The sequence below is a fragment of the Mobula hypostoma genome, chromosome 6, assembly GCF_963921235.1.
Source record: "Mobula hypostoma chromosome 6, sMobHyp1.1, whole genome shotgun sequence".
In the NCBI taxonomy this organism is placed as follows: Eukaryota; Metazoa; Chordata; class Chondrichthyes; order Myliobatiformes; family Myliobatidae; genus Mobula; species Mobula hypostoma.
In genome coordinates, this window is record NC_086102.1 from 48948452 (window position 1) to 48975939 (window position 27488).

The 27488-nt window shown below is 41.9% G+C and overlaps 2 protein-coding genes across 10 annotated transcripts in view; one reads left to right on the top strand and one right to left on the bottom strand.

Moving 5' to 3' along the window:
* Positions 1 to 23955, bottom strand: part of LOC134348031 (probable G-protein coupled receptor 34) — a 47497-nt gene extending 23542 nt beyond the window's left edge. Inside the window, exon 1 of one of the 2 annotated variants that reach the window (XM_063050794.1) lies at positions 23844 to 23955. The gene's annotated coding sequence lies outside the window, so the exon portion shown is untranslated. The remainder of the gene's footprint in view (positions 1 to 23843) is intronic. The other variant, XM_063050796.1, reaches the window with a different exon arrangement.
* The window catches only part of caska (calcium/calmodulin-dependent serine protein kinase a), a 415030-nt gene that overhangs the window by 171281 nt on the left and 216261 nt on the right, over positions 1 to 27488 (top strand). The window lies entirely within an intron of this gene.

Consider the following 27488-nt stretch of genomic DNA (forward strand, 5'->3'; position numbering starts at 1 on the left):
TCAGTGAAGATTCATGAGAATGATTCCAGGAATGAAAGGGTTACCGTATGAGGAACGTCTGGCAGCTCTTGGGCTGTATTCCCTGGCGTTCAGGAGAATGAGGGGGTGGGATCTCATAGAAACATTCCGAATGTTAAAAGGCCTGAACAGATTAGATATGTCAAAGTTAGTTCCCGTGGTAGGGGATTCTAGGACAAGAGGGCACGACTTCAGGATTGAAGGACCTCTATTTAGAACAGAGATGCAGAGAAATTACTTCAGTCAGAGGGTGGTAAATCTGTGGAATTTGTTACCACAAGCGCCTGTGGAGGCCAAGTCATTGGGTGTATTTAAGGCAGAGATAAGTTCTTGATTAGCTAGAACATTAAAGGCTATGGGGAGAATGCAGGGGAGTGGGGATGACTGGAAGAATTGGATCAGCCCACAATTGAATAGCGGGGCAGACTCAATGGGCCGAATGGCATACTTCTGCTCCTATATCTTATGGTCTAAATAGAACATAGGATCGTACAGCACAAGATCAGGCTTGTTAGTCCACAGTGTTGCTAGAGGTAGACCAACGTAATGTGATCGTAATGAGGGTGTAAAACTTTAACCAAATATCTGAATGACATAAATGGAATATCTAATTACTGTTGATGGTCTTTGAGCCAATAATTAAGTTATTCAGCCATGCACAAGAAATATCTAACCCTTTAGTATTGCTTATGTTGTTCTTCCTTGTCTCATGTCCATTACAGCACACGTCACAAAAACGCATTAAGAAAATAACAAGCTCTGATAAGGAAACACAAGGAAATCTGCAGATGCTGGAATTTCAAGCAACACACACAAGAAATGCTGGTGAACGCAGCAGGCCAGGCAGCATCTATAGGAAGAGGTACAGTCGAAGTTTCGGGCCGAGACCCTTCGTCAGGACTATGGGTCTCGGCCTGAAATGTCGACTGTACCTCTTCCTATAGATGCTGCCTGGCCTGCTGCGTTCTCCAGCATTTTTTGTGTGTGTTGCTGTGATAAGTTAAGCTTGTTCTCTAATGAAGACAAGTTAAAGTTGAAACTTCATTTGAAAATGATACTGTGATTATGATTGAAATGGAATTTTATTAGTTGCATGGGGGTGAAAATCAGTTTACTTAGAAGATGACACAAATTCTAGCATATTGCATAACATTTTGTATAGATTGTGCTGGAAGCAACCTTCAGCAGTTTTCATATGAGAGCCCCATATAAGAACCTTAACCACACTTTTGAAGGTTGCAAATATAGCTGCCTTCTAATAAAAGAGCCTTAACTTTGGTGTTGAAGCTTGCAGAAAATGCTGTAAATACCAGTTGTCTCACTCCATCACTAAATTGCATTGTGTGGTACATAGAAATATTACAATATGTCAGAGAATTTCCAGATTTTTTTAAGGGGACTGTTCCTAAACCCTGTGTACATAGGAAATTATAACTTTTTGAAGAGTTGACCAAAAGGATTGAGAGCAGGATGATGGATGCTGTCTGAAGAGTTCAGCAAGACTTTTGACAAGATATTGCATGGTAGGTTGGTCTAGAAGGTTAGACCACCCGGGATCCAAGTTGAACTAGTCAACTAGATAAAATCGTTAGAAAGAAGAGACATGCAATTGGAAGCTGTAGTATCATTGTGGGTGGAGTTAACAAACTGCAAGGCTAAAAAGACCCTGATGGGAGTTATATACAGACCAACGAACAGTAGCAAAGATGTAGTCTACAAATTACAATGAGAGATAGAAAATGCATGGTAAAAGGCCAATGTTAAGTTAGTCATGGGATTTTCAATATGCAGGTAGATTGGGGGAAATTAGGTTGGTACGAAGACGCGGAATCTGTGCAATGCCTGCAAGGCAAACAACAAAGCAAAAATCAGTGGGAAGACAGAGGATTGGAACGCTTTTAAAACCCTTCAGATAGCATCTAAATCATTAGGAGGGAAAAAGTTGAAATATGAAAGTAAGCTAGCAAACAATATCAAAGTGGATTGTAAAAGCTTTCTCAAGTATATTAAAAAAGGAGATGAGATTGGATATAAGGCCACTAGAAAATGAGTCCAGTGAAATAATATTGCAGGCCGAGGAGATGGCATATGAACTAAATGAGTATTTTGCATCAGTCTTCACTGTGGAAAATACTAGCAGTGTGCCAGTTGGGAACTGGAGTGATACGGCCGAGGAAGGGGAAAACAGAAATAAATTAAAGATAGCATGCAGCAGAGATGATAGAAAAGACAGGCAGGAGATGAGGCATAATCACAACCAGTGGAATGAGTTGCAGGACAATAGGGGCATAGTGCAGTTAAAACAGAAAGCAACAAATACTGGACTGGAAGTATTATATTTGAATGCAGGCAGTATAAAAAATAAAATGGATGATCTTGAAATTCAGCTACAGATTGACAAGTATGAAGTGGCCACCTCTGAAACTTGGCTAAAGGATGGCTGCCATTGGGAGCTGAATGTCCAAGGATATACAGTGTATCGGAAGGATAGGTTAGTAGGCAGAGGGAGTGGTGTGGCCCTGGGTATATTAAAAAAAAATTAAATCATTAGAAAGGGATGACATAGGATCGGAAGGTATAGAGTCTCTGCGGGTTGAGTTAAGAAATGGCAAGGGTAAATGGACCCTAATGGCAGTTGTATACAGGCCTCCAAACAGCAGCTAGGATGTGGATTACAAATTACAGCAGGAGAAAGGAAAGGTGTGTCAGAAGGGCAATGTCATGATAATCGTTGGGATTTTAACATGAAAGTGGATTGGGAAAACTAGGCCAATACTGGACCTCAAGAGAGAATTTGTAGAATGTCTAAGGGATGGCTTTGTAGAACAGCGTGTTGTTGAGCCCACTAGGGTATCGGCTGTACTGGATTGGGTGTGGTGCAATGATCCGGAGGTGATAAGAGAGTTTAGGGTTAAGGAACCCTTAGGGAACAGTGATCACAAATGATTGAGTTCACTTAGAAATTTGAGAAGGAGAAACTAAATTCCGATGTGTCAGTATTTCAGTGGAATAAAGGAAATTACAATGGCGTGAGAGGGGAACTGTCCAAGGTTGACTGGAAAGGGACACCAGCAGGAAGGACAGCAGAACAGAAATGGCTGGAGTTTCTGCAAAAAAATGAGGGAAGTACAAGACAGATATATTCCAAATAAGAAGAAATTTTCGAATGGAAGAAGGATACTACCGTGGCTGACAAGTGAAGTCAGAGCCAAAGTAAAAGCAAAAGAGAGGGCATGCAAGGAAGCCAAAGCTAGTGGGAAGATAGAGAATTGGGAAGCTTTTAAAAACTTGCAGAAAGAAACCAAGAAGGTCATTAGGAAGGAAAAGATGGATTATGAAAGGAAGCTGGCAACTAATATCAAAGAAGATACTAAAATCTTTTTTAAGTATATAAAGGGTAAAACGGAGTCAAGAGTAGATATAGGACCAATAGAAAACTACACTGGAGATATTGTAATGAGAGACGCATTCTCTCAGATGTTGGCATTCATTTTTAGAGGTATAGAATATAAGAGCAGGGATGTGATTTTGAGGCTCCATAAGGCACTCGTGAGACCACATTTGGAGTATTGTGTGCAGTTTTGGGCACCGTATTTTAGAAAGGATATACTGACATTTAAATCTGTCCCAAATAGGTGTTGTTACGTTTTCTTTGAGGTGTTCTTCTACAGCTGTCTTGAATTGTTGCTTAAGTATGCTATCTTTTTTAAGTTCTCCCAATATATACTTTCTCTTTTTTCCACGTTTCAGTTTCTTTAGTTTTGTTTTAATGGTATCCATTACTGGATGATGATCTGAACCCCAGTCTGCTCCTGAGTAAGCTTTAGAATTTGGGATATTATTTCTAAAGCGTACATTGATGGTAATGAAATCTACTTGATTCCTTGTTCTATCTCCAGGGCCAATCCAAGTACACAATCTACGTGGATGGTTTTTATTCCAAGTATTGGTGATCACTTGGTTGTTTGTGACACACCAATCAGTAAACCTTCCTCCATTTTCGTTTTTCTCCCCAATCCAAAGGGTTGTATGATGTTATCAACCCTTTCCTGCCCAACTTTGACGTTAAAATCTGCCATGACTAGCTTTATATCCTGAGATTTACATTGCTCATAAGCACTGTCGAGATCTTCATATAACTTGTTGATATCCTCTTAATCCGCATCATTTGTTCGTGCGTAGGCTTGGATTATGCTAATATTGAAAGGGTTACCCCTTAATTTAACTAAAAGCAGCCAATCAGATATCGCCCAGTATCCCATAAGACATTTTGTTACTTGTTTGTTTAAAATAATTCCAACTCCATACATATGCTGTTGACCTGTTGATCTCCAGAATATGTTATCACAGAACTATTAGTGAATTTGCCACTGTCGATCCGTCTTAATTTCTGACAGGCCTAAGATATCAACTTCCAACCTTTTCATTTCATTTAATGTGTGGTCCAACTTTCCTTTCTGATAAAGTGTACGGATGTTCCATGTTGCCTTTCCCTATTGCTTACAGTCTCTGGATGACTGTCTGGTGTCACCTGCAGCACATGACTACCCCTACCGAGAGAGGTGTTGTTCTGTTGATTAAAATCAACCCCATTCACGCTGTTGTCTGGTTTCCTCCTTTCGTTTCTTTCCATGATTGACTAGGCAAAAATTTCAACAGTGATTTGCTGTTGCCTTCTGTTGCCGCACTGCTCATCTAACTAGAGCATTTGACCTCTACTGATGTTCCCAACTGGGAATCATACACTATGAAGTGCAATACCGAGAGCTAGACAGACAGACCAGACAATTGTGCAATATTGCAAAGGAAGAATGGCTGAATCAAAAATGCAATGAAGTAGGAGGCCATATCAACAACAGCAAAGAAATGCAGAAGAAAATTAAGGAAATCACTGGAATTAGGAAAACCACCTCTACAGGATGCATAAGATCAGCAGACGGATCCATACTAACAGATCCAGATAAAGTATGTGAGAGGTGGATTCAGTATATAGAGCAGCTGTTTGAGAATAATAGAGGGGAACCCCCAGATATTAAACACACTAATTCTGGCCCACCTATTACCAAAGAAGAAATAACTAAAGCAATGAAAAGCATGAAACATGGTCAAGCCACTGGGCCTGATGAAATTTCAGTGGAAATGATACAGGCTAGAAGATCTGGGCATAGATATTCTTTTTGAACTGTTTAATGGCATATGTGAGTCTGGTGTATTGCCTGATGATCTCTTGAAATCAGTACTTATAACTTTGCCAAAGATTTCTGGAATTATTGACTGTGAAAATTATAGAACAATCAGTCTTATGAGTCACATAATAAAGATTTTGTTGAGAATTGTTCTGAGTCGAATTAAAAACAAGTTAAGGCCAGAATCTTCTAAACTGCAATATGGGTTTATTGAGGATAGAGGAACTAGGAACGTAATTTTCATTGTATGAATGCTTTCAGAAAGGGCAATTGAATATCAAAATGATGTCTTTTTATGTTTTATTGATTTCACAAAAGCATTTGACAAAGTGCAACATGAAAAATTATTTCAAATTCTCACTAAACTAAACATTGATGGAAGTGGACCAACAACTGCTTCAAAATTTATCTTGGAACCAAATGGCGGCAGTAAAAATTGATGATAATATAAGCAGTTGGACTAAAATTCAAAGAGGAGTTAGACAGGGATGCGTTGCCTCACCGGAATTGTTTAATATATATAGTGAAATGATTCTCAGAGAAATAGAAGACCTAGATGGGATAAAAATTGGAGGTGTTAACATCAACAATATAAGATATGCAAACGATACCACCCTAATAGCAAGTGCTGCTGAAGAGCTACAAATCCTCCTAGACAAAGTAGTACAAACAAGTGCAGATTTTGGTCTAACCATCAACTGTAAAAAATCCTAATGTATGGTAATATCAAAACAGCAGGATACTCCCAACGGCCAATTGTACATCGATAACCAAGAGATTGAACAAAAGACCAGCTTTAATTACCTAGTTTTATATCACAAGATGCTAGAAGTAAAATAGAAATAAAAAGAAGAATTGCCATTGCCAAAACCAACTTCCAAAAAATGAAACCCATTTTTACCAACAGACACACTTCTATGATAACAAGGCTTAGGCTACTAAAATGTTACACCTGGTCAATCTTGCTGTATGCTTCTGAAACATGGACTATAACACCAGAACTCCAAAGAAACTTAGAAGCAACAGAAATGTGGTTTCTTAGAATAATGCTGAAAATATCATATAGAGATAGGGTAACTAGTGAGACAGTATTCCAACGTGCCCATACAAAAGGATCTTTAAAGAGAACATTAAATGAGAGGAAACTTAAATTCCTGGGCCACGTCATCAGAAAGGGAGAAATAGAATGCCTTACATTACAAGGCCGTATGCCTGGGAAATGCAGAAGAGGAAGGCAAAGAAGAAAATATATGGACACTGTGAAAGAACTAACAGATCTAAGTGTGCAAGATATCATTGACACTGCATGGGATCGTTCGATGTGGAAAGCCATGATCGCCCAAGTGTGTAACGTGCAAGGCACAAAAGAAAAAGATACTGGCATTGGAGAGGGTTCAGAGAAGATTCACGAGAATGATTCCAGTAGTGAAAGGGTTACCATATGAGGAACATCTGGCAGGTCTTGGGCTATATTCCCTGATGTTCAGGAGAATGGGGTGGGGAGGGCATCTCATAGAAACATTCTGAATATTAAAAGGCCTGAACAGATTAGATATGGCAAAGTTATTTCCCATTGTAGGGGAATCCAGAACAACAGGGCACGACTTTAGGATTGAAGGACATCCATTTAGGACGGAGATGCGGAGAAATTACTTTAGTCATATGGTGGTAAATCTGTGGAATTTGTTGCCACAAGCGGCTGTGGAGGCCAAGTCATTGGGTGTATTTAAGGCAGAGATAGGCTCTTGATTAGCCACGGCATGAAAGAGTATAGGGAGAAGGCAAGGAAGTTGGGATGACTGGAAGAATTGGATCAGCCCTGATTGAATGGTGTAGCACACTCAATGGACCGAATGGTTTACTTCTGCTCCTATATCTTATGGTCTTATGTTGAAGGGTGTGAGGAAAGAGAGTGAGTGCAGATACTATTAAAAGGGAGAAGGTGCCTAAAAAGCTGAAAGACCTAAGGTACATAAGTCACCTGGGCCAGATGAACTGCATCGTAGGATCCTGAAAAAGGTAGCAGTAGAGATTATCGAGGCATTAGTAGTGATCATTCAAAAATCATTGACTCTGGCATGGTATCAGAGGAATGGAAAATTGTGAATGTCACACCACTCTAAGAAAAGAGGATTTCAGCAGAAAGGAAATTATAGGCCAGTTAGCCTGACCTCAGTGGTTGGGAAGATGTTGGCGTCAATTGTTAAGAATGAGGTTATGGAGTACTTGGACAAGATAGGATAAAGTCATCATGGTTTCATTAAGGGAAAATCTTGCCTGACAAACCTGTTGGAATTCTTTGAGGAGATTACATGTAGGATAGATAAAGGGGATGCAGTGGATGTTGAATGTTTGGACTTTCAGAAGACCTTTGACAAAGTGCCACACTTGAGGCTGCTTACCAAGTTAAGAGCACGTGGCATTACAGGAAAGTTTCTGGCATGGTTAGAACATTAGCTTATTGGTACAAGGCAGCAAGTGGGAATAAAAAGATCCTTTTCTGCTTGGTTGCCAGTGACTAGTGGTTCCGCAGGGGTCAGTGTTCGGACCGCTTCTTTTTATGCTGTATATCAATGATTTAGATGATGTAATAGATGGCTTTGTTGCCAAGTTTACAGATGATACGAAAATTGATGGAGGGGCAGGTAGCATTGAAGAAACAGGTAGGATGCAGAAGGACTTAGATTAGGAGAATGGGTAGAGAGTGGCGAATGAAATACAATGTTGGAAAATGCATAGTCATGCACTTTGATAGTAGAAATAAATGTGCAGACTATTTTCTAAATGGGGAGAAAATCCAAAATTCTAAGATGCAGTGGGACTTGGGAGGCCTTGTGTAGAACACCCTAAAGGTGAGGAAGGCAAATGCAATGTTGACATTCATTTCAAGAGGTCTTGAATACAAGATCAGGGATGTGATGCTGAGGCTTAATAGGTACCAGTGAGGCCTCGCCATGAGAACTGCGAACAGTTTTAGGCACCTCATCTAAAAAAAAGATGTGCTGGAATTGGAGATGGTTCAGAAGAGTGTCCCAAGGATGTTTCACATGGCGGGGGAATCTAGGATGAGAGGGCACAACTTCAGGATACAAGGGACGACCATTTAAACCAGAGATGCAGAGAAATTTCTTTAGCCAAAGGGTGGTGAATTTATGGAAATTATTATCACAGGCAGCTGTGGGGGCCAGGTCATTGGTGTATTTAAGGTAGAGCTTGATCAGTTCTTGATTGGACACGGTATAAAGGTTATGAGGAGAAGGCTGGGGAGTGGGGTTGAGGAGGGGTTGAGCCATGTTTGTATGGCGGAGCAGACTCAATGGGCCAAATGGCCTTATTCAGTTCCTGTGTCTTATGGTCTTAAGATTGCTTTTTAGGGCAGCTCATGGTTGAGCTCACTAGGGGATCAGCTTTTGTAGATTGGGTGTTGTGCAATGAACTGGAATTGATCAGTGAGTTTAAGGTAAAGGAACCCTTAGTGGACAGTGATCATAATACAGAATTCACCCTGCAGTTTGAGAAGGAGAAGCTAAAATCATACTGTATACTGCCTTATATATACCCAATGACTTGGTCTCCACAGCAGTCTGTGGCAACAAATTTCACAGATTCACTACTATCTGGCTAAAAAAATTCCTCCACATATCTGTTCTAAAAGGACACCTTGCTATTCTGAGGCTGTGTCCTTCGGTTTAGATCCACATCCACTGTATCAAGGCCTTGCAATGAGGTCACCCCTCATTCTTCTGAATTCAAGTGAGTAGAGGTCCAGATCTATCAAAAGATCCTTTCAATCTTAATTTTAACAAGCCTTTCAATCCCAGAATCATTTTCTTAAGCCTCCTTTGAACCCTTTCCAATATCAGCACATCCTTTCTTAGACAAGGGCCCCAAAACTGTTCATAATACTCCAAGTGAGGCCTCAGTAGTGCTTTATAAGACTTCAACCTTAATCCTTTGCTTTTATATTCTTGTCCTCATGAAATGAATGCTAACATTTGCCTTCCTCATCACCAACTTAACCTGCAGATTAACCTTTCAGGAATCCTGCATGAGGACTCGCAAGCAACTTGGCACCTCAGATTTTTGAATTTTCCTCTATTTAGAAAATAGTCTACACGTTTAGTTTTGTCATCTAATTCATTAACATATAACGTAAAATGAATCAGAACACAGACCCCTATGGAACACCACTAGTCACCAGCAGCCAACCAGAAATGGTTCTCTTTATTTACACTCTTTGCCTCCTGCCTATCAGTCAATGCTCTAGCAATATTGGTATCTTACATGGGCTGGAAATTTGTTAAGCAGCCTCGTGTGGCACATTGTCAAAGGCATCTGTAAATCCAAGTGCACAATATCCACCAATTCTCCTATGTCTATCCTGTTTGTTATTTATTCAAAGAATTCCAACAGATTTGTCAGGCAGGTTTTTCCCTTAGGGAACCAATGTTGGCTATGGCCTATTTTGTCATGTGCCTCCAAGTACCCTAAAACTATATCTTTAATGTTCTAAAGGCATTTCTGTGAAACCCCCTGGTTTCCTTGGCTGCGTGGAAGTCTGGGGAAGGCACTCTCCGGTCCCTCCAAACATGAGAATGAGAGGGCTCTGTCACCTCAAACTGTGTAATTAGCTACCCTGTTACAAATTAGTGCCACAAAATAACAGACAACACGCCACATACGATTCAAGGAATTATATTTATGAATCTAAACTTAACTAAAGGGTTCGTAAAGAAAAACAAAAATAAAAGGGACCATTTTAATTAAACAGTCAAATATGCTCAAGTTGGAGCTCAAGGTTTCGTCACATTCACCGATCCTCGATCAATCGATCTTGCCCCTGGTTTTGTCGAATTACTGTCCCCTCTGGGTCATTTCTTCTTTCCAGCATCTTCTCTCTTCATCTCCCGCCGAACAAAAGCCCCAAGCCCAACCTTAGTGTCCTTCACCAGAGAAACCTCCTCTCAGCTCTATCATCCTAATTGGATGACCACATTTCTCCTCATCACTTATCTTCAACAATAACCCAAACAAGCTGAAAACAGAACAGACTGCTCTTACAGAACTGGTAAATGAAATACATACAACACAGTAAAAATATGAACAAAGGCATTACATCTAAAAGTATTCTAAAGGTTATGTCATCCTGCCATGACTGACAAGAAGTCAAAGCCAATATAAAAACCAAAAAGAGGGCATATAACAGAGCAAAAATCAGTGGGAAGTTAGAGGATTGGGAAGCCTTTAAACACCAACAGAAGGCAACTATAAAGGTCATAAAGAAGAAAGCGATGAGTACAAAGGTGAGCTAGCCAAAAGTATTAGAGGATACCAAACGTTTCTTCAGATATATAAAATGTAAAAGGGAAGCAAGAATAGCTGTTGGAACACAGAAAAATGATGATAGAGAGGTAGTAATAGAGGACAAGGAAATGACTGATGAACAGAATAAGTATGTTGCATCAGTCTTCACTGTGGAAGACACTAGCAGTATGCCAGAAGTTCGAGACTGTCAGGGAGCAGGAGTGTGTGAAGTTGCCATTACTAGGGAGAAGGTTCTCGGGGAAAATAAAAGGTCTGAAGGTAGATAAGTCACCTGGACCAGATGGTCTACACCCCAGGATTCTGAAAGAGGTGGCTTAAAAGATTGTGGAGACATTTGTAATAATCTTTCAAGAATGAATTGATTCTGGAATGGTTCTGGAGGACTGGAAAATTGCAAATGTCACTCACTCTTCAAGAAGGGAGAGAGGCTGGAAAGATGTTGGATCAATGTTCAGAATGTGGTTTCAGGGTGCTTGGAGGCACATGGTAAAATAAGCTGTAGTCAACATAGTTTCACTAAGGGGAATCTTGCCTGATAAATCTGTTGAAATTCTTTGAAGAAATAACAAACAGTATAGACAAAGAAGAATCAGTAGACGTTGTGTAACTGAATTGTCAGAAGGCTTTTGACATGATTACAGGAAAGATACTAGCATGCATAGAGCAATAACTGATTGACAGGAGACAATGAGTGGGAATAAAGGGGGCCTTTTCCAGTGACTAGTGGTGTTCTACAGGAGTCGGTGTTAGGGCTGCTTCTTTTTACGTTATATGTTGATGATTTGAATGACAGAATTAATGACTTTGTGGCCAGGTTTGCGGACTATAAGAAGATAGGTGGAGGGGCAGGTAGTGTTGAGGAAGCAGAGAGGCTACAGAAGGACAGATAGATTGGGAGAGTGGGCAAAGAAGTGGCAGATGGAATATAGTGTCAGGAGGTGAATGGTCATGCATTTTGATAGAAGAAATGAGAGCATAGACTATTTTCTAAATGGACAGAAAATTCAAAAATCTGAAGTACAAAGGGACTTGGAAGTCCTCGGGCTGAGTCCCTAAAGGTTAATTTGCAGGTTGAGTCGGTCGTGAGGAAGTCAAATGCAATGTATGCATTCATTTTGAGAGGACTAGAATATTAAAGCAAGGATCTAATGTTATAAGGCAAAGGTGAGGTCTCACTTGGAGTATTGTGAATAGTTTTGGGCCACTTATCTAAAAAAGGATATGCTGACATTGGAGAGGGTCTAGAGGATGTTCACGAAAATTATTCCAGTATTGAATGTCTTTTCATATAGGGAGCATTTGATGGCTCTGGGCAAGACCTTGAAAGAGTGGGTGTGGAGAGGATGTATCCTATAGTTGGGGAGTCTAGGACCAGAGGACACAGCCTCAGAATCGATGGAAATCCATTTAGAATTAAGCTGAGGAGGAATTACTTCAGCCAGAGAGTAATAAATTTGGAATTCGTTGCAACAGGCAGATGTGGAGGCCAAATCATTGGGTATATTTAAGGGAAAAGTTGATAGATTCTTGATTAGTCAGGGCATGATGGGATATAGCGAGAAGACAGGAGTTTGAAGCTGAGAGGGAAATGGATCAGTCATAATGAAATAGCAGAGCAGACTCAATGGGCCAACTGCCTTAATTCTGCTCTGATGTCTTCTGCCCTAAATTGGTTTGGTGGAAGAAGCCAGATTGTGGTAGTTGAGTCTATTTTTATAAATGGAGTTCTATGCCAGCAGTGTACTACAGGTATCATTGATGGGTTCACTGTTGTCCATCATCTGTATTAACAATTTGAATGAAAATACATTTGGCGTGGTTAGCAAGTTTGTAGGAGGCACCAAAATTGATGGTGTAATAGACATTATGGAAGGAGCTATGAGAAATCATGAAGGCTATCTACAATATGAATAATTACAGTTTTTCTTCCAGGGTAGGGTAGTCAAAAACTGAAAATACAGAATTAGGATGAGATGGGAAGGATTTAAATGGGACCTCAGGGAGGTGGTGGGTATGTGGAATTAGCCTACAGAGTAAGTGGTAGAGGCAGGTACTGTTGCAATGATTAAAAGGCATCTTTGAGGAGAGGAGAAGTTTAGAGGGACATAGGCCAAACAGAGGTAGATGGAATTGTATCATACAGTTTGGTTGGCATAGGTTAGTTGGACCAAAGAGCTTGTTTCCATGCTGCATCACGGTGACTTTATCATAAGTGATCTATAGTTTACATCTTCCTTTAGCAAAATTCCTCCTTTTCAGGTTTGACTAGCTTAACAATTGCCACAACTATTCCATTTTGTCAATACTCTTATCACCTGGAGTCATCTTGACTGACTGCTCTACGACAACATTTTTTTCTCCCCAATCCCCAAATCATTCTTTAATACATTTTCTCATCTCCACAATGGTGGGTTATCACCAAGGTGTGCAGCAACTTTGTGTATATTCTTTAAACAAACACCAGGCCCAACTCTTCATGGGAACTGAGGGGTAGACATCCAAGAGACCCTGTTCAGGTTCTTTTCTGTTACACATATGGCTTGATATTTGAAAATAATAGAATATTGGTGTCCTTGGGTCTTGCTCCAAACTAGCACCAGTTTCTCCCACCACTTCCTCATTAAATAGCACCATTTCAGTAGAATTGCAATGCTCACATATACTTGGCATGGAGATGCTGCTTTATAAGTAACAAGTCTCTGATGCACACCAAAGGAATAAATTGTGTTGCTCAACTCTTTGTGCATAAATGTGTGAAATTCCTAAATATAATGGATTTGGATCTTCAGTGGATCCAGAAGTTTGCACTGAATGAGCAATGCAATAGAGCATAGACAACTGTTTTCATTGCTGAATTCGTTGCTGCAAACTTCAGGGTGGTCAGAATAATTATGGGTATTCTGACTGAGTAGAGTGAAGTGAGGTTTGTTTATGCGCAGCACTTTGATTGTTCAGTGGACACTGACTTTAAAGTTATTAACATATTCCCTCTCAACTCCATTCTCCCGTCTTCTCCCTGTAACCTTTCATATCCTGACTAAACAAGAACCTATCAACCTCTGCTTTAAGTATATCCAAAGAATTGACATCCACAGCCACATGTGGCAATGAATTCTGCAGATTCACTACCCTCTGGCTAAAGAAATTCCTCCTTGTCTGTTATAAATGGATGCCCCTCTATCCTGAGGCTGTGTCCTTTGATCCTTGACTCCCCCCCCCCCCCCCACCGTAGAAAACCTACTCTTCATATCCACTGGATCTAGGGCTTTCAATGTTCATTAAGCTTCAACGAGATCTGATTTTACCGCCCCCCCCCCACCCATTCTTCTAAACTTCAGCAAGTACAGGTCCAGGGCCATCAAATGCTCCTCCTGTAATTACTCTTACATTCCTGTGAACCTCCTCTGGGCTCCCTCCAATGTCAGCACATCCTTTCTTAGATAAAGGACCCAGAACTGCTCAGAATACTTCAAATGAGGCCTCGCCTGTGTTTTATGAAGCCTCAACATTACATATTTGCTTTTATATTCTAGTTCTGTCAAAATGAATGCTAACATTGCATTTGCTTTCCTCACCATGAACTCAACCTGCAAGTTAAACTTTGGGAAGGACAAGGACTCTTTGCACCTTGGATTTTTGAATTTTCTACCCGTTTAGAAAGTAGTCTGTGCTTTTGTTCCATCTACCAAAGTGCATGAGCTGTATTCATCTGCCATTACTTCTTCCATTCTCCTCATCTATCTAAGTCCTTCTGGTACCTCCCTGCTTCCTAAACACTTCCTGCCCCTCCAACAGTCTTCATGTCGTCTGCAAATTTGACCATGTAGCCATTAATTCTGTCATTTAAATCATTAACATATAATGTAAAAAGAAGTGATCCCAACACTGACCCCCTGTAGAACACCATTAATTACTGGCAGTCAAACAGGAAAGTCTCCCTTTTTCCCAATCTTTCTCCTGCCAATCAGCCAAACCTCTATATGTGCTAGTATTTTTCCTGTAATACCATAGGCTCTTATCTTGTTAAGCAGCCTTGTGTGCTGCATCTTGTTAAAGGCCTTCTGAAAATCCAAGTACACAACATCCACCATTAATCCTTTGTCTATCCTACTTCAAAAATTCCTCAAAGAATACCAACAGATTTATCAGGCTAGATTTTCCCTCAAGGAAGCCATGCTGACTTTGGCCTATTTTATCATCTGCCTCCAAGTACCTTGAGAACTCATCCCTAATAATCAACCCCAATATCTTCCCAACCACTGACATTAGACTAACTGGCCTACAGTTTCCCTCTTCTGCACCCCACCACTCCGAAGAGTGGAGTTACATTTGCAATTTTCCAATCCTCCAGAACCATGCCAGAATCAAGAGAATCTTGACAGATCATAACCAATTCCTCCACAATCTTTTCAGCTACTTCTTTCAGAACTCTCGGTGTAGTCCACCTGATCCAGATGATTTATTCAGCCTCTCAAGCACCTTCTGTCCTGTGATAGCAACTGCACTCACTTCTGCCCCTGACACTCTTGAACGTCTGACATACTGCTAGTATCTTCCACCGTGAAGACTGATGCAAGATGCTTATTAAGTTTGATTGCCATTTCCTTGTCCCCTCATTACTTCTGTACCTTTCTAGCAACATTTTCCCGCAGTATGATAGCTGCTGTCACTTCTTTTAGTCTTTATATATCTGAAACAAAAACCTTTTGGTATCCTCTTTGATGATATTGGCTAGCTTGCCTTCATATTTCATCTTTTTCTGCCTTATAACTTTTTTAGTTGCCTTCTGTTTTTTTTAATGTGTACCAATCCTCCACCTTCTCACTAATTTTTGCTGTATTATATGCCTTCTCTTTTGCTTTTATGGTGATCTTGACTTCCCTTGTCAGCCATGGTTACGTCATCCTGTCTTGAGAATACGACCACCTCTTTGGAATGTACCTATCCTGCACCTTCTGAATATTGCCCAGAAAATGCAACCGATGTTGTTCTGCCATCATCCCAACTAGTGCCCCCTTCCAATCAGCTTTGGCCAGCTTCCCTCTTATACCTCTATATTTACCTTTACTTCATTGTTATATTGATACATCTGACTTTAGCTTCTCCCCCTCGAATTGCAGGGTGAAGTCTATCATATTATGCTGACTGCTCCCCAAAGGGTTCCTTAAGATCCCCATTCAAATCAGGTTCATTACACAACACCCAATCCAGAATAGCCTTTCCCAGTGGAAAGCCATCTCACAGTCATTCTACAAATTCTCTCCTTTGAGATCCAGCACCAACCTAATTTTCCCAATCAACCTGCATAATGAAACCCCCAGTGGTTCTCATAACATTGCTGTCTTGAAATGCCTTTTCTTTCTTCAGTTGTAATTTGTAGCCTGCAACCTGGCTGTTTGGAGCCCGGTATATACAGTATTGTGCAAAAATCATGAGCACATTATATACATTATCCCTAGCTCCCAATCATATTTTCACTATGGATGTCCAGTTCCTATACACCTCCATCTCCCGCCAGGAAGGCCTCAAACATAGAATAGTACAGCACAGTACAGGCCCTTCGGCAGACAATGTTGTACCAACCCTTAAACCCTGCCTCCCATATAACCCCCCCACCACCTTAAATTCCTCCATATACCTGTCTGGTGGTCTCTTAAATTTCACTAGTGTATCTGCCTCCACCACTGACTCAAGCAGTGCATTCCACGCACCAACCACTCTCTGAGTAAAAAACCTTCCTCTAATATCCCCCTTGAACTTCTCACCCCTTACCATAAAGCCATGTCCTCTTGTATTGAGCAGTGGTGCCCTGGGGAAGAGGCGCTGGGTGTCCACTCATATCTATTCCTCTTAATATCTTGTACTCCTCTATCATGTCTCTTCTCATCATCCTCTCCAAAGAGTAAAGCCCTAGCTCCCTTAATCTCTGATCATAATGCATACTCTCTTAACCAGGCAGCATCCTGGTAAATCTCCTTTGTACCCTTTCCAATGCTTCCACATCCTTCCTATAGTGAGGCAACCAGAACTGGACACAGTACTCCAGTTGTGGCCTAACCAGAGTTTTATAAAGCTGCATCATTACCTTACGACTCTCAAACTCTATCCCTCGACTTATGAAAGCTAACGCCCGATAAGCTTTCTTAACTACCCTATCTACCTGTGAGGCAACTTTCAGGGATCTGTGGATATGTACCCCCAGATCCCTCTGCACCTCCACACTACCAAGTATCCTGCCATTTACTTTGTACTCTGCCTTGGAATATGTCCTTCCAAAGTGTACCACCTTGCACTTCTCTGGGCTGAACTCCATCTGCCATTTTTCAGCCCACTTCTGCTTCCTATCAATGTCTCTCTGCAATCTTTGACAATCCTCTACATTACCCACACCACCACCAACCTTTGTGTTGTCTACAAACTTGCCAACCCACCCTTCTACCCCCACATCCAGGTCGTTAATAAAAATCATGAAAAGTAGAGGTCCCGGAACCGATCCTTGTGGGACACCACTAGTCACAACCCTCCAATCCAAATGTACTCCCTCCACCACGACCCTCTGCCTTCTGCAGGCAAGCCAATTCTGAATCCACCTGGCCAAACTTCCCTGTATCCCATTCCTTCTGGCTTTCTGAATAAGCCTACCATGTGGAACCTTGTCAAATGCCTTACTAAAATCTATGTAGATAACATCCACTGCACTACCCTCATCTATATGCCTGGTCACCACCTCAAAGAAGTCCATCAGGCTTGTTGGACATGATCTGCCCTTCACAAAGCCATGCTGACTGTCCCTGATCAGACCATGATTCTCTAAATGCGCATAGATCCTATCTCTAAGAATCTTTTCCAACAGCTTTGCCACCACAGACGTAAGGCTCACTGGTCTATAATTACACGGACTATCCCTACTACCTTTTTTGAACAAGGGGATAACATTCGCCTCCCTCCAAGCCTCCAGTACCATTCCCGTGGACAATGAGGACATAAAGATCCTAGCCAGAGGCTCAGCAATCTCTTCCCTCGCCTCGTGGAGCAGCCTGGGGAATATTCCGTCAGGCCCCGGGGACTTATCATCCTAATGTATTTTAACAACTCCAGCACCTCCTCTCCCTTAATATCAACATGCTCCAGAACATCAACCTCACTCATATTGTCCTCACCATCATTAAGTTCCCCCTCATTGGTGAATACCGAAGAGAAGTATTCATTGAGGAGCTCGCTCACTTCCACAGCCTCCAGGCACATCTTCCCACCTTTATCTCTAATCGGTCCTACCTTCACTCCTGTCATCCTTTTGTTCTTCACATAATTGAAGAATGCCTTGGGGTTTTCCTTTACCCTACTCGTCAAGGCCTTCTCATGCCCCCTTCTTGCTCTTCTCAGCCCCTTCTTAAGCTCCTTTCTTGCTACCCTATATTCCTCAATAGACCCATCTGATCCTTGCTTCCTAAACCTCATGTATGCTGCCTTCTTCCACCTGACTAGATTTTCCACCTCACTTGTCACCCATGGTTCCTTCACCCTACCATTATTTATCTTCCTCACTGGGTCAAATTTATCCCTAACATCCTGCAAGAGAAACCTAAACATCGACCACATGTCCATAGTACATTTCCCTGCAAAAACATCATCCCAATTCACACCCGCAAGTTCTAGCCTTATAGCCTCATAATTTACCCTTCCCCAATTAAAAATTTTCCTGTCCTCTCTGATTCTATCCTTTTCCATGATAATGCTAAAGGCCAGGGAGCAGTGGTCACTGTCCCCCAGATGTTCACCCATGGAGAGATCTGTGACCTGACCGGGTTCGTTACCTAATACTAGATCTAGTTTGGCATTCCCCCTAGTCGGCCTTTCAATATACTGTAACAGGAATCAGTCCTGGACTCACTTAACAAGCTCTGCCCCGTCTAAACCATTGGAACTAATCTGGTGCCAATCAATATTAGGGAAGTTAGTTACCCATGACAACAACCCCGTTATTTTTGCATCTTTCCAAAATCTGCCTCCCAATCTGCTCCTCGGTACCTCTGATTCTACCAGGGGGCCTGTAGAATACTCCCAATAGAGTAACTGCTCCCTTTCTGTTCCTGACTTCCACCCATACTGACTCAAAAGAGGATCCTGCTACGTTACCCACCCTTTCTGTAGCTGCAATAATAACCCTGACCAGTAATGCCACATCTCCTCCCCTTTCTCCCTCCTCTCTATCCTTTGTAAAACACTGAAATCCAGGAATACTGAGAATCCATTCCTGCCCTGGTGCCAGCCAAGTCTCTGTAATGGTCACTACATCATAATTCCATGTATGTATCCAAGCTCTCAGTTCATCACCTTTGTCCCTGATGCTTCTTGCATTGAAGTACGCGCACTTCAGCCCTTCTACCTTACTACCTTTACACCCTTTATTCTGCTTCTCTTTCCTCAAAGCCTCTTTATATGTTAGATCTGGCATTACTCCATGCACTATACTTGCAGTTCTCACCTGACCTTTATCCTCCTCCACCTCACTATCTGCTCTAACACTCTGGTTTCCCTCTCCCTGCAAATCTAGTTTAAACCCCCCCCCAGAGCAGCACTGGTAAATCTACCTGCAAGGATGTTAGTCCCCCTCCAGTTCAGGTGCAAAGGTCTGACCTTCCCTGGAACAAGGCCCAATTGTCCAGAAACATGAAGATCTCCCTCCTGCACCAACTCCTTAGCCACATATTTAGCTGCATTATCTTCCTATTTCTAGCCTCACTAGCACGTGGTGCGGGTAGCAATCCTGAGTTTGCAACCCTGGAGATCCTGTGCTTCAGTTTTGCGCTTAACTCCCTAAACTCTCTTTGCAGGATCTCCTCCTCCTCCTTCCTATCCACATCATTCGTCCCTACATGGACCATGACATCTGGCTGCGCACCCTCCCGCTTGAGAATACTGAGAATTTGATCCAAGATATCATGGACCCTGGCACTAGGGAGGCAACAGACCATCCGGGATTCTTGATCTCTCCTTCAGAACCTCTTATCTTCCCCCCAACTATCGAACCCCCTATCACTACTGCTCTCCTCTTTTCCCTCCTTCCCTTCTGAGCTGAGGGTCCAGTCTCGGTGCCAGGGATGCGACCACTGCAACTTGTCCCTGGTAGGTCGTCCCTACCAATAGTATCCAAAACGGTATACTTATTATTGATGGGAACGGCCAGAGGGGTGCTCTGCTCATTCTGTCTATTCGCCTTCCCTCTCCTGACAGTCACCCAGCTACCTGCCTCCTGACTTTTAGGGGTGATTATCTCCCTGAAACTCCTGTCTATTTCTGCCTCTGCCTCTGCCTCACGAATGATCCAAAGTTCATCCAGCTCCAGCTCCAGTTCCCTAACTCGGTTTGTCAGGAGCTGCAACACACATCAAAGTTGCTGGTGAACGCAGCAGACCAGGCAGCATCTCTAGGAAGAGGTACAGTCGACATTTCGGGCCGAGACCCTTCGTCAGGACTAACTGAAGGAAGAGCTAGTAAGAGATCTGAAAGTGGGAGGGGGAGGGGGAGTCCAAAATGATAGGAGAAGACAGAGGGGGAGGGATGGAGCCAAGAGCTGGACAGTTGATTGGCAAAAGGGATATGAGAGGATCATGGGACAGGAGGCCCAGGGAGAAAGAAAAGGGGGAGGGGGGAACCCAGAGGATGGGCAAGGGGTATAGTGAGAGGGGCAGAGGGAGAAAAAGGAGAGAGAGAGAAAGAATGTGTGTATATAAATAACGGATGGGGTACAAGGGGGAGGTGGGGCACTAGTGGAAGTTTGAGAAGTCAATGTTCATGCCTCATTTTCAAATCTCTTACTAGCTCTTCTTTCAGTTACTCCTGACGAAGAGTCTCGGCCCGAAAAGTCGACTGTACCTCTTCCTAGAGATGTTGTCTGGCTTGCTGCGTTCATCAGCAACTTTGATGTGTGTTGCTTGAATTTCCAGCATCTGCAGCCTTCCTCATGTTTGCATTGTCAGAGGCTGCAGCTGGATGCACCTTTTACAGGTGTAGTCATCATCAGGGACAATTGTGCTCGCCCTGACTTCCCACATACTTTAAATGGAGCACTTGACTGCCCTAACTGCTGCCTCCATTACCTACTCCTAAGTTAATTAGATTAATCAAAGCTCTTTGTTTCTTTCTAGACACCAGACATAACCAGTTCCCCACTAGCACCACGCTCTTCCGTCTTGTAGAACTTGACCTCACTCTAAATAGTTTGGCTCCTCCGACTTCCTTCAAACAGAAGGTATAGCCATGGGCACTCGCATGGGTCTCAGCTATGCCTGCCTTTTTCTCAGCTATGTGGAACAGTCTGTGTTCCAAGCCTACACTGGTGTTCGTCCCCCACTTTTCCTACGCTATATCAAAGACTGCATTGGTGCTACTTCCTGCACCCATATGGAGCTCGTCAGCTTCATCTACTTTGCCTTCAACTTGCAACCCCCCACTTTCTCAATCTCACTGTCTCTATCTCTAGAGGCAGCTTATCTACTGATGTCTATTAAAAACCCACAGACTCTCATGGAAATTTGGACTATACCTCTTTCTGTTACTTGTAAAATCGCCATCCCCTTCTCTCAAATCTTCCGTCTCCACCACATCTCCTCTCAGGATGAGGCTTCTCATTCCAGAATGAAGGAAATGTACTCCTTTTTCAAAAAAAGGGGGGCATCCCTTCCTCCACCATGGACACTGCCCTCAACTGCATCTGTTCCATTTCACACATACCTGCTTTTACCCCATCTTCCTGCCACCCTACCAGGGATGGGGGTTCCTCATGTCCTCACCTACCATCCCACCAGCCACCACGTCCAGCACATAATATCCGGAACTTCTGCCATCTCCAACAGGATCCTACCACCAAGCTCATCTTTCCCTCCAACCCCTCCACCCCAAACTTAACTTTCTGCTTTCTGCAGAAATTGCTCCCTAAGTGACTTCCTTGTTCATTCGACCCTCCCTACTGATCTCTCTCCTGGCACTTACCCTTGCAAGCGGAACAAGTGGTGCACATGCCCCTCCTTCCTCACTACCAATTCCACTATCCATTCCCATTCCAATATGTCAATCCATGGCCATCTGTACTGTCGCGGTGAGGCCACACTCAGACTGGAGGAACAACACCTTACATTCTGTCCGGGTAGCCTCCAGCCTGATGGTTTGAATATTGATTTCTCAAACTTCTGGTATTGACCCCTCCCCCCTTCAGCATTCCCCAACCCTTTTTCCCACTTTCAGCTTATCTCCTTGCCTGCCTGTCGCCTCCCTCTGGTGTTTCTCACCCATTTTCTTTCTTCCATGGCCTTCTGTCCTCTCCTATTAAAATCCCCTTTCTCTCTTTCACCAATCAACTTCCCAGCTCTTTAGCTCACTCCTCCCCCTCCAGGTTTCACCTATTACCTGTTTTTCTCCCTTCCCTGCCCCCACTTTTGAATCTACTCATCTTTTTTTCCTACTGAAGGGTCTTGGCCTGAAACTATACTTTTTTTTATTGGGGCCGCCTGGCCTGCTGAGTTCCTCCAGCATTTTGTGTGTCTTGCTTGGATTTCCAGCATCTGCAGATTTTCTCTTGTTATGTCAGCACATATATATGTAGCTAGTGTGCCTTGGACTTTTGCACAGTGACATATTTGTTAATGTGGACCAGAGAGAGAGTTTGAGAACAAAGAATTTTGGGAGTGAAGGTGGAGTGCCTTGGAAGGGTGTGGGGTGGGGGGCAGAGGATGACTGCCAAGGGTTGGTTTATTGATCATTACAGTATGTCTCTCTGGTGTTCCTGCTCCCTCCCTCTCCCTTCCCTTCTCCCTAAATCCTTCCTACTCTCAGTCCACAATAGATACCCATATCAGAATCAGGTTTATCATCACTCACATATGTCAGAAATTTGTTTTTTTTTGTGGCAACAGTACAGTGTAATACATAAAACTACTACAGTACTGTGCAAATGTCTTAGGCATCCTAGCTACAGTATATTGGCACCTTTGCTTCCATTGATTTGAGCTTATCAACATCTAGAAAATGACAACCTACAAATTCCTGTGTACTAATAGTAGAATTACATTAGACCAACATACGACTTGGCCCAGTAGGCCAAGTGTTGCCTATTTCCACAGGTGATGGATGCATGAGTATCAAGCACTTAGCAGAAGTTTGGAAATCTGGTTGGCTGCTCCCAGGATCCACCCATCTGATGTGAGATCCTGGTACCACATGCAGAAAAAAACTAATGCTACCTCAAATAGCATGGAAAATATGTTCGTGTTGCAATGATGAGTCATGACCTGAAAAGCCTGGTCAAATTTGCAGTGCGATGCAAAACTATGTGCAACTGGTTATAATCATGCTTCACTCAAAGGGGAAAAGTGGAGGGTGCAGGTGTGCAAAACATCCATTTTCAGTTACATGAAGCTGGAAATTATTATGATTGTGCAATTGAGTTCACAAGAAAGTGTTTTAATACTGCTAAGTTCTCCAAATTTTAATCAATTTGCAGCAGTTTTGCATATCTGAGTAATCCATAATTATTTTCATGCAATTTAATCATTTTATTTTTTCTGCTTATGATGTCGCTGATCCTTGTCATCAGTAATCTTAAATGCCTTTAACTACATCACTAATGCTGCAAATAAATGTGGTGAATTTTTGAGACCGTCTTGCTCGTGTCACACTATTTCCTAACCAACTCTATATTTCGACCTAATGAAGTCTTGTGTGAACTTATCACCTGCCTCTTTGGACTCCAAATAAATGACATCTGTAGACAAACCCTTCACCATTACTTGAATTGCCTCAGAAAATTCCATGAGTTTCATAAGACTTCAATTACCTTTTATAAATTTATTCTGATTCTCTTTAATCAAATGAAAAGCTTCCATCATGTTAATTAAAATTGCTGTGATGGCAGATAGTAGACTGACTGATCTGTAGTTATTGGCTTAACCCACCTTTCTTAGTAGTACAGTAATGTGCTCAATTTTCTAATCTATGTTGAAGATTCCTAAATCAAGAGAGCAGTCATCTGATGTGTACAGTTTACAATCTTATTTACTGATGATTAGTCAAGAAATCTACATACTTAATTCTTCAGAGGCAGCCAAACTGCACTGTGCAATGCAACTGTAACACAACATTCTGCATTCTGTTACTGCTTTTCTTCTTGTATTACCTCACGTACTTGATCTGTACTTGATCACGTACTTGATCTGTATGGTTAGCATTCAAAATTTAAGTTTTTTGCTGCATCTCTGAACGATAATAAAACAATTCCAATAGAGATCAAATATTACATGAATAAAGTGAATCACATACCTGTGAAGTCCTATGTATAATGGGAGTCAGTTCAATTTGAGTTTTTGTATGCAGATGCCTAGCATAAAAGGTTATTTCAAAGAAGCTTAACTGTAGTTTATTCCTCTTTCACTTCTGGTCAATGTTTGTGGATTTCCTTTCTTGAGTAATTTTACCGAAGCCTCAACTTAACTATTTGCATCTGTATCCTTTTCCCCCGGATGCGGTGTATTAATATAGTTTAAGATTAAAGACTTCAGCATGTTATCTTTTCAAAATATTCAAGTCAAATATATACAGGTGAAAAAAATGATTTTATTTATATTACATTTTATGATCTCCCAAAATGTTTCACAGTCAAAACAAGTAATTTTGAAGTAAGATAGGAAATTTGAACATCTCACACAGCAACAAGATGGTGGAACAATAATGTAGTATTAGTTATGTTGATTAAATTTGTTGATAAAGACAAGTGCCTGTTTTTCAAAACAGATTTCTTATCACCAAGATGGCATGTGGAGCCTTCTTTTAATCTCTGATTCAAACTTTGTAACAGTATTAGTGCTGCATTCTTTTAGTATTGTGTTCTGTCAGTGTCAGCTTACAGTTGCAAAAAAAAGCTTCTGAACTCTTTGCAATTACCTAGTTTTGGGCATTAATTACTCATAAAATGTGGTCTGATCCTCATCTAAGTCACAATAATAGACAAACATAATCTGCCTAAACTAATAACACAGTTATGCTCCTCGTCAATACTGAATATACCATTTAAACAATCACAGTTTAGGTTCAAAAAAGAATGTCATAGTCATAGTCATACTTTATTGATCCCAGGGGAAATTGGTTTTCGTTACAGTTACACCATAATGATAAATAGTAATAAAACCATAAATAGTTAAATAGTAATATGTAAATTATGCCAGGAAATACATCCAGGACCAGCCTATTGGCTCAGAGTGTCTGACACTCCAAGGGAGGAGTTGTAAAGTTTGATGGCCACAGGCAGGAATGACTTCCTATGACGCTCTGTGTTGCATCTCGGTGGAATGAGTCTCTGGCTGAATGTACTCCTGTGCCCAACCAGTATATTATGTAGTGGATGGGAGACATTGTCAAGATGGCATGCAACTTGGACAGCATCCTCTTTTCAGAAATGTAAACCTCTGGGGTAATGCCTTCTACAAAGCTATTTGGAGTCAAGTGTTCCAATCAATGTGATGAGATTGGAGGTGTGGGTTGCAGAGATGCCTTGGCTAGAAATACACAAAGTCAGGTTATTGACAGAGCCTGCTTTTCTCAAGAAAGATCTGTTTATGTTCACCATGCCTCAATCGAAACAACTGTCGGAGGACCTCAGAAGAAGAATTGTAGAGATGCGTGAAGCTGGAAAAGGGTACAAAAATATTTCTAAACACCTGAGTGTTCATCAGTCCACAGTAAGAGAAATTGTCTACAAATGGAGGAAATTCAGTATTCAGTATTGTTGCTACTCCTTCCTTCAGTTAGTCCTGACGAAGGGTCTCGGCCTGAACCGTCGACTGCACCTCTTCCTAGAGATGCTGCCTGGCCTGCTGCGTTCACCAGCAACTTTGATGTGTGTTGTTGCTACTCTTGGTAGGAGTGGGCATCCTGCAAAGACCACATTAAGAGCACAGTGTGAAATGCTGAAGGAGGTGAAAACCCAAGGATAACAGCAAAAGACCTGCAAGAATCTCTAGAATTTGCTAAAGTCTCTGTTCATGTGTCCATTATAAGAAAATCACTGAATAAGAATGGTACTCATAGAAAGATACCACTGAGGAAACCACTGTTCTCCAAATAAAAGCATTGCCCCGCATCTCAAGTTTGCAAAAGACAACCTGGATGTCTGGATGTCCCACAATACCTCTGGGATAATGTTCTGTGGACAGATGAGATAAAAGTTGAAATTATTGGCAGAAGTGCACACCAGTATATTTGGGGGGAAAAGGGCACTGCGCACCAACACTTACACCTCACCCCAACTGAAGCATGGTTGAAGGAGCATCATGGTTTGGGACTGCTTTGCTCTCTCAGGGCCTGGACAGCTTGGAATGGTTGAGGGAACAGTGAATTCAAAATTGCATCAAGACATTCTGCAGGAGAATGTCAGAGTTGCGGTCCATCACCTGAAGCTCAGTAGAAGTTGAATGAAGCAACAAGACAATGATCTGAAACATGAGTAAATCAACAACAGAATAGTTTAAAAAGAAGAAAATTCATGTTTTAGAATGGGCCAAGTCAGAGCCCAGGTCTTAACCCAATTAAGATGCTGTAGCTTGACCTGAAGAGGGCTGTTCATGCAAGGTAAGAAATACTGATGAGCTGAGGCTATTTTGTATGGAGGAATAGTGTAAAATCCCTCCTTGCCATTGTGCAATTCTGATCTACAGCTACAGGAAACTTATTGCTGATAAAGGAGATTCTACTGTTCATTAAATACAGAGGTTCACATACTTTTTCCAGCTTGGACTGTGAATTGAGAATGTATTCAATAAAGACATGAAAAGTACAATTGTTTGTGTGTTATTAGTTTAGGCAGATTCTGACTATTATTAATGACTTAGATGAAGATCAGACCACATTGTATGATTGATTAATGCAGAAAACCAGGTAATTGCAAAGGGTTCACAAATTTTCCCTTCATGATTTTTATAAATGGCCTGGATGAAGAAGTGGAGGGATGGGTTAGTAAACGTGCTGATGACACAATGGTTGGGGTGTTGTGGTTAGTGTCAGAGGTTACAGCGGGACATCAATAGGATGCAAAACTGGGCTGAGGAGTTCAATCCATATAAGTGTGAGGTGGTTCATTTTGGTAGGTCAAATATGATGACAAAATATGATATTAATGGGAAGACTCTTGGCAGTGTGGAGGATCAGAGGAATCTTGGGGTCCGAGTCCATAGGACACTCAAAGCTGCTGTGCAGGTTGACTGCGCAGGGATACGGTGCATTGACCTTCATCAACCATGGGATTGAGTTCAAGAGCCGAGAGATAATGTTTCAGCTGTATAGGACCCTGGTCAGACCCCACTTGGAGTACTGTGCTCAGTTCTGGTCACCTCAATGCAGGAAGGATGTGGAAACTTATAGAAAGGGTGCAGAGGAGATTTACAAGGATGTTGCCTGGATTGGGGAGTATGCCTTATGAGAATAGGTTAAATGAGCTTGGCCTTTTCTCCTTGGAGTGATGGAGGATGAGAGGTGACCTGATAGAAGTGTATAAGATGATGAGAGGCCTTGATCGTGTTGAAAGTCAGAGGCTTTTTCCCAGGGCTGAAATGGCTAGCACGAGGGGGCACAGTTTTAAGGTGCTTGGAAGTAGGTACAGAGGAGATGTCAGGGGTAAGTTTTTTTTATGCAGAGTGGTGACTGCATGGAATGGGCTGCCGGCGACAGTGGTGGAGGTGGATATAATAGGGTCTTTTAAGAGACTCCTGGATAGATACATGGAGCTTAGAAAAATAGAGAGCTATGGGTAACCCTAAGTAATTTCTAAATCAAATACCTGTTCAGCACAGCATTGTGGCCCGAAGGGCCTGTATTGTGCTGTAGGTGTTCTATGTTTCTGTGTTTAATTCTGTTTCCCATTCCCATTCCAATGTGTCGGTCTATGGCCACCTGTACTGCCACAATGAAGCCACT